This window comes from Coenobita brevimanus, chromosome 8 (assembly GCF_032717465.1).
Source record: "Coenobita brevimanus isolate Jiangsu-jjx chromosome 8, ASM3271746v2, whole genome shotgun sequence".
Taxonomy (NCBI): domain Eukaryota; kingdom Metazoa; phylum Arthropoda; class Malacostraca; order Decapoda; family Coenobitidae; genus Coenobita; species Coenobita brevimanus.
Genome location: NC_136961.1, coordinates 21,781,085 through 21,789,241, shown reverse-complemented (window position 1 = coordinate 21,789,241; position 8,157 = coordinate 21,781,085).

Below are 8,157 nucleotides of genomic sequence, written 5' to 3'. Positions count from 1 at the left end.
AGTTTGCATAATTTTCATTAAAAATGTGTCATAGTACATCCAATACTTTTTTGTTTTTCTTCTCTGTCCCATTGGATGCTGGGTGATAGGCTAAAATGTTAACCTTTTTGATACTGTATTGTTTACATCATTATTTCTTGTAAGATATCAGATATAAATTCACTTCCATTGTCGCTTATTAGTATTTGGGGTCATGAAGCGACATATTACATTATCTATTAATGTTATTGCTACTGTTTCTGCTGTCTTATCCTTAATTGGGGCTAAAGTTACATAGTGTGAGAAATGATCTATTGCTACGAATAGGTATTGGTTTTTATTATATGATAATGGTAACTTGAGTAAGTCAACCGCAACAACATCTCAAGGCTGATGTGGTACAGGGTATTTACCTATAGGTGCAGGTGTGATTGGGTAGCCTTTGTGTTTTGCACATGATTCACATCTGTCTATATGATTGTTTATATCTTTTCGTAATGATGGCCAGTCAGTGGCGTACCTAATGGGGGGCAGGGGGGGCTGTTTGAAACTGCCCCCCCGGGCCTCCAATTGAGGGGGCCCCCAAAAGCCTTCAAAATTTTTAATTTATTAATATTTAAAAAGATATATTTATCATCCCAACAATCCCGGCTGAGACATTAGATAAGTTTTGAGAATGAGATATCTGGCAACTTGTAGTCATGCGGTAGACATAAACCTTCAGGTACGTTCTAAACACGTCTCACGGTCTCAGTCATCACCTGACATTGAAATCGGTGGGTGCAATGCTGCCGGCTCTTGAAAATTGGCTTTTATAACAAACAACAGTACTATCTACGACTAATTGTGAGTATAAATTACACTGGTTTACAAAAAAAAAAAAAAAAAAATCTGCGGCAAGCATGTGAAGAGGTGTTTTTGACTAATTTTGATATCCTTAATTCAGATTAATAAACAGTTTTGCTCTATCACCTCAAGTTTTTTTTGCTTTCACATATCCCGTTTTTTTATTATAATTCATATATTTATAACATGAGTTTATTTCATATATTAAAATGGCATATTACAGAACGAAACAAAACAAACACAGAATACTGACAGAACTACTGTAAATATTACTCTTACTTGGACATGAACATTTATACAGATCATAGTACTACAGACAGTCAGAAGTGAGTTTTTTGGGACGATCTGGTGTACTTTGCCTCCGGGATGTCGTGCAGGTGCATCCAGCAAAAGTCCTCCATCATGCTGCTGTTCCATTTGTCTTGGTAGTTGCTCTCCATCTTTGTAATATCTTGCTGGAACCTTTCCCCATGTTCGTCACTTACTGCTTCGAGGTTCTGGGGAAAGAAGATGAGGTGGGAGTGGAGAAATTGAATCTTGAGACATTCACCACCCCATATCCTGATATGCCAGCACCAACTCGACACGCTCTTGGTAATCTAGTGCCCGTGTGTTACCAAGGAAGCCATGGCAAACTGACTTAAAAGCTTCCCATGCTCTCAGTTCCTTCAAGGTGAGCTTCTCCTCGAATACCTCATCCTTCAGCACTTCTCGGATCTGAGGTCCGACGAAGATGCCCTCCTTGAGCTTAGCAGAACTGAGAGCTGGGAACAGAGTGCACAGGTGTTGGAAGGCAGCATCATCCTTGTCCATGGCCTTCACGAAATTCTTCATAAGGCCAAGCTTGATATGAAGAGGGGGAAGAAGCACCTTGTTCATGTCCACCAGAGGATTTTCTTGGACACTGTGATTCCCAGGCACGAAAGTGCTCCTAAACCCCCAGTCCTTCTGCGTGAAGTGCTTGGACACAGCCCGACTGTCCCAGAGACAGAAAGCAGCAGTACGAGTACTTCGTCAAGCTTGCCTGCATACCCATACAGAGCCAAATGACCTTGAGGTCCCACAGAGGCTCCACTGGTGCTGCTGGTACTTGACAGCACTAACCACCCCCTCTCACCGCCAGTAAGCTACTGGTGTTCCTAGCCGCACAATGCACATGTTTGACCTTGTCGTGGAGTGTGTTTTAAACCAGGTTCCAAGAAAATAGGACGGTAAATGGATTTTTGGCGAATATTTTGGTTTTAGGTCTATATGTATACATGTACGTATATGTATACATGTATATTTCAAAAACTACAGGTGATGAGTGCAAACGGATTTCGAATCTGAAATCAGCACCCCAAAATTAGGTTAGAACACCTAATTTCATGCTTGCCTCAAATTTTTTGTAAACCAGTGTTATTGGAAATACTTTTTATTGTAATAGAGTATATAAATAGATATTTATTTTTCGTTTTTGTACTTTTATAGAGTTGAGAGGATTACTGGACAATATTATTTTAGAAGTTGCCATAACTGATTTTATGATTATTCTTTACATCGTACTTAACCTTAACTACATTTACACTGGCTTTATACAATAAGGATATATTTACACAGTTGCCTTCATTATTCCCTAAACACTGATATCATAGTACATTAAAATATTGTCATTATGTGATGCAAGAGAGACCTGTTATTATTACGTTTTTCATTTTATTCACACCACCAAAACTACATCATGTATTTTTTCCTGGCTATAATGCTTTGAACAGCTACCAAAAGTGTTTCGAAATTAAAATAACGTTAAGGAATATTAATGGCATCTGTACATACACGACTTGCATAAAAAATAATTCAGTAAATAATAATAATAATAATAATAATAATAGGTGCGGGTAAGGGGATGGGTCTGTTATGTTGTGGCAGGGGTAAACCAGTTCTGCTGTCGGGCCCTGCTGCGGATGTCACTGATTGCATTGCGCAGTTGACCCTTGTGCGGTGTGGTGCGGTGAGGATCTGTCCGTTCTCCCCTTTGGGACTAAGATGCGAATGAATGTGTTTGAATGGATGAGTACATGAGGAGTGTGTCGTCCTGTCTCGGCTACCTCCCTTTCCTTGGGGGAAGCAGCCTAGGTATATAGATAGATAGATTATTATTATATTATTATTATTATTAATCGTAATCATAATAATAATTTCCAGTCAATTTACTATAATATTTGTTGGATTTTGTATTGTAAAGAAAGAATATACTGTATTACCTGCATCTTTGTGTGTTTTCCTCTATCCTGAGATTAGGCTCACAGAATAATAATTGTACACACCTCCCTAACTAATACACTGTTAATGTGACCTGATCTGTTTATATCTTAACTCAGTTGTGCATACAGCTGAATGCTGATTCTTAATCTAGTGGGTCAACTTTGGGCTTTTTTATCAACTGAGTGGTGGAGCATGTTTGTTCACTGCAAATCTTTTTCATCAAATCTCACTAGATGTTGGAGGGGGGCCCTGCAAAGAACCTAGCCCCCTGGGCCCCCAGATCTCTAGGTACGTCCTTGTGGCCAGTAGTATAACAGCTGGGTATGTTTAAAAGTACTGTCTTTTCCCGGATGTCCTGCATGTGGGCTATCGTGTATCGTTCGTAATACTTGCGGTATCTTGTCATTAGGTACCACTGATTGTTTATTATTTCTTTGGCTTTTCGGTTGTCCTGGGTTGATCCTGTATAAGGCATTATTGATTATTGTGAATTGTTCGAGTGATATATGTAGCTTGGGTAATTGTATGTTGTCTCCACTTTCTAACTTGTAAATAACTTTAGACTACGTTGGATCAGGTCTCTTTGCTTTCACGATTTCATCATGATTTGGGATGTTTCCTTTGAGATCTAATGCCACGACATGAATTGTCTTCGAGTTCCTAGATAATGTATCAGCTACTAAATTCATTTTGCCTTGTATATAGTGAATATTTACATTGTAGTTTTCGATTGTACATTTCCATCTTGCTCTCCTCCCAGAGAGGAGTTTTTCTTTGATCATACCCAATAGAGGTTTATGGTAGGTAAATAAATGAATTTCCTAACCATATACCAAATCTCGAAACTTTTGTAATGCAAAGACCACTGCAAGTGCCTCTAAGTCTGTAGTGCAATAATTTTTCTCTGCATCTTTTATTTGTCTCCTGGCAAATGCAATTGGTTGGTTCTTTCCTTTCCTATCTTCTTGTATTAATAAAGCCCCTAATCCTTTAACAGATGCGTCTGTGCAAATTATAAATGGTTTTCTGAAATCAGGATAGGTCAACCATGGTGCATTTGTAAGTTTAATTCATTAAATGCTTGTTTTTGTTCTTCTCCCCATTGGAATAGAGGAAAAGCTATATGAGAGAATTGTTGTAAAAAAGACCTAAAATATCCTGCCAGACCTGAAAATTGTCTAACTTCATGTATAGTAGTTGGTTCAGGGAAGTCTTTCACTGCTTGTATATTATCATCGGATGTATGTATGCCTTCTGGATTCACTGTGTGGCCTAAGAATTTTATTTCCTTAGAGCATAATTTGCATTAAACAGCTTAATTTTTAAACCAGCAAACCAACATCACCAAGTCTTTGTAGGGGTTGGTCAAATTCCTGGAGATGTTCTCTTATGTCATTAGTTGCAATAACTATATCATCAAGACAGACAAATATTCCTTGTCCTAGGATTCCGGACAGTACATAATTAATCAAGCGTTGAAAAGTTCCTGGTACTGTCCTCAATCCCACTGGCCTTCTTGTATTGGTAATGGCTTGTATTTGTGGAGAAGGCAACATGTTTACGTGATTCCTCATCTAATGGTATTTGGTAATATCCGTTAAGCAAATTGACAGTGGAAAATACATTATTTTCTGGTCTAATATTTTGCAGGATGTCACTTAGCAATGGCATGGGAAACCGGTCTGGGATTGTGTGATAATTTAGTTTACGGTAATCTACTACCGCACACATTTCTCCATTTCGTTTGGGCACGAAAAATAATGAGGCATTCCACGGGGAGACTGATGGCTCAGTAATACCAAGTTATAGCATTTCGTCATCACACTGGTTCGCAAGTGTACATTGTGATTGTGGGACTCTATAGGCAGGTAAAAAATAGATTGTGTGGCTGGGTGCACGTTAATCTTGTGATTAATCAGGTTAGTACACCCTAATTGTTCTCCAGATAATGCTACCGTTTGCCGATGTTTTTCAAACAAGTTTAACAAATCAGTGTCTTCATCAAATTCACCTGAGTCAATCAAATTTTCTTTTATGCTTTCTCTATCCATAGATTTTATCTTACTTGTCATTCCAGCTGAAACTATCTCCATCACGGGGATGGGACATTATTCTATATTAACTATACAAGTCCAATTTTTCAACTGTACTTCCCCATTCATGTGATTATTTAGGAACACCTGAGTTTGGCCATCATTATCCACCTGACATAATGCGCTTTCTACTGACAATCCTTTCACTTTACATAATTCTTCTAAGAGAAGAACGGTACTATTCTTCAATTTGCTCTTTATGGTAACTTTCATGTCTGAGTTAGGAGGAATAACTAAATCATTGGTGAGATGGGCGGGAAAAACGGATGAGTCAGTACTGTTACCTCGGTCTCAAGTCCAGGAGGCTTGGTGTTGTGGTGTGAGTGGATCTATATACTCGTCTGTTTGTGTATTTCTGTTTAGGCTTTAATATTTCCAATTAATTTTGGTTCTGTTTTACTGATCGGTGAGAAATCTGATGGTATTTCTTCTATGAATTCATTATTAAAGTCTATTCCATTCATTTGTGGTAGTAAAATTTTTTCTGTTCTCATTGATCTTAAGCCCAGCAATATGTTAGCTTTTATTGCTAAGTTTTCAACAATATAGAAAAATGCAGAAGTTGGTCTTGTAGTCCCTGTAAAACTGATGTTTAACCTTATCATGCCTTTTACTGTAATTTGTTTGCCATCTACTGCATATAAGTCTAAATCAGATTCTTCAAAAAAAAAGTTACTTTCTTCTTATTTCTAAAAATCCTATCTAATTCTTCTTGTGTTATTAAATTCACTGGAGATCCTGCATCCAAGAATAAAGAAACGTTTTGACTTTCGCATACAGTAAGATACACTCACTTCCCAAAATTCCTCCTATGTGAATTTTAGATTTGACTTTCTCTACGATTTATCGTTTTTTGTCGTGGGTAGTCCTTCCCCCGATTTTAATATGGAAATTAGTTTTTCTATTGTCTTACAATTGCTGGTCCAATGACCATGGGACCTATAATGTCTACAATGTGGGTCACACCCTTGCGCATTTTGTTTATCTTCTTTTGTTTGATAAAGCATTCATTCTTTGTGTGCCCCGGGCTTGCACAATAATAACATAAAATGGACCCATCTCCCGAATGTGATCCTCGAGAGGACTCCCCATAGTTAGTGGTATTTGTGGCGCGGCTTCGGCTCAAACTGCAAGCAAAGTTATGTGGCCGCCTGTTGCCTGGTGTTTGAGATTGCTGCCTCGAAGTGTTCAGTTGTTTGTTCTGTCTGTTTTCGGGTTGCGACCGATTTTGTTCTTTGTTTGGGGTAGCTGTAATTGTTTTCACGGCTGATACTGTGTCTGTCATTTTCATTCTGTTAGCATCTGATTGTTTTTCGGTCAGCCCTGCTACAATTCATCTCTACCTCGTTCACAAAAGCAAGCAAGCACATTCTTGGGGTGTAAGAAACCGTCTTAGCGATTTTAAAGACCCTATCAGGTAATTTACACAAGGCAGCTACATAACCAATGATGTCTACAACAAGCACTGGTGACATCTTTCCAACTTCTGTTATCCAGTTTGAGTTTTCTAATGTAGCTAACAATGTTCTTTTAATTGTGGAAACATCTGCTATGGTTTCACTTAGATCATGATTTGTTGTATGTTCTCTTACGAGATCCACAATCTTATATAATTCTGGGATTATCCCTGGCAAAAAGTTTATACCTCCAGAGAATTTCTTCAGGAATTCTACCTTAAACTCATCATATGTCCTAGCTCGAAGAAGCTTACCTGACCTGAGCAAATCACCTGCCGGACACCTTTCTTGGTTAATCCAGGAGGAAAATATTGCTATTTTCTCCTGTTCATCTGTTACATGTCTCTCAACAAATAATAGTTCACAATGGTTGATGAGTGACATTACATCAGTGCAGTCTTTATCTGTGCTTGAGAATTCTGGGATGTTTTTATCCTCATGATTAACATAAACATGAGGAGGGGATGTTTGATTTGTGGCATTGCCTTCGTTATTCATTTTGGTTGGTTGTTTTGTTAGGTTCACTTGGAGTTCTTTATTGTTGTGTGAAGGAATAGTGGAATAAGTTTTTCCTAATCTATGTAGTCTGTTTAGTAAATTTTCATAGATATGTAATGCAGAGCTAAAGTCTTCACTTGCTACATCAGAGGGAGTTTCCCAATCATCTAGAAATGATGTATTTGTTTCTTTATCTTTGTTGAGAATTTTGTAGGGTGGGTGTGTTGTCCTGTTCTTCTCCTGATTGTGGATCTGCAGTGGCCGCTAACTGTGTATGATGTGGCACTAACACGGGCAGTGTCGAAAATATTCCCGTCTTATCACTCAGCTAAAATAAACTCATCTGGCTAGGGTATGGTGTTATGGAACACTTATTTTATGTATATGTTAACTGAATAGATCAGTAAATGAGTAGTAATAAATGAAAGATATTAAGTATATAAATGTATATAAATATGTAAAGGAGGTGATTGTACCTAATTTAAAGCACTGGGAAGAAATAAGTAAAAAGTATAATCACCCACTTGAGACAGATGATGTCACTCTTTGAGACTTACAGATGTATTGATACAAGATGTCGCTCTCGGAGAGTAAGTGTAGTGTTCATAGATGAGCTCACTCTCGGAAACTCCAGGACTGTGTTGATAGATGATGTTACTCCCGGAAATTCCAGGGCTTGGTGATCTCAGTATTGATTGCAGTATGAAATAGCCTCAGTCATAGTCGAACCTCACCATACAATGTCGAATTCCCACTCAATAACTGTTATGAATAAATGAGTATGAGTAAGAATGTGTGAGTAAAGATAAGTAACAAGCAGTGGGTGAGAGGTGCGTGGTGTCAGACACACATTGATTGATGTGACGTCGTCTCAACAAACGAGCACAGTAACGTTGACTTCCCATACTTTGGTAGTTGTGGTGACTACATGAGTAGCGATGAGTAACTTCAGTGAAGATGGATGAGTAAGATGAGTGGTCAATGTGGGTATTTGGTGGTGTCGTCTTGACCTCTTCACTCCTGCGTCAGCGTGGTGATGG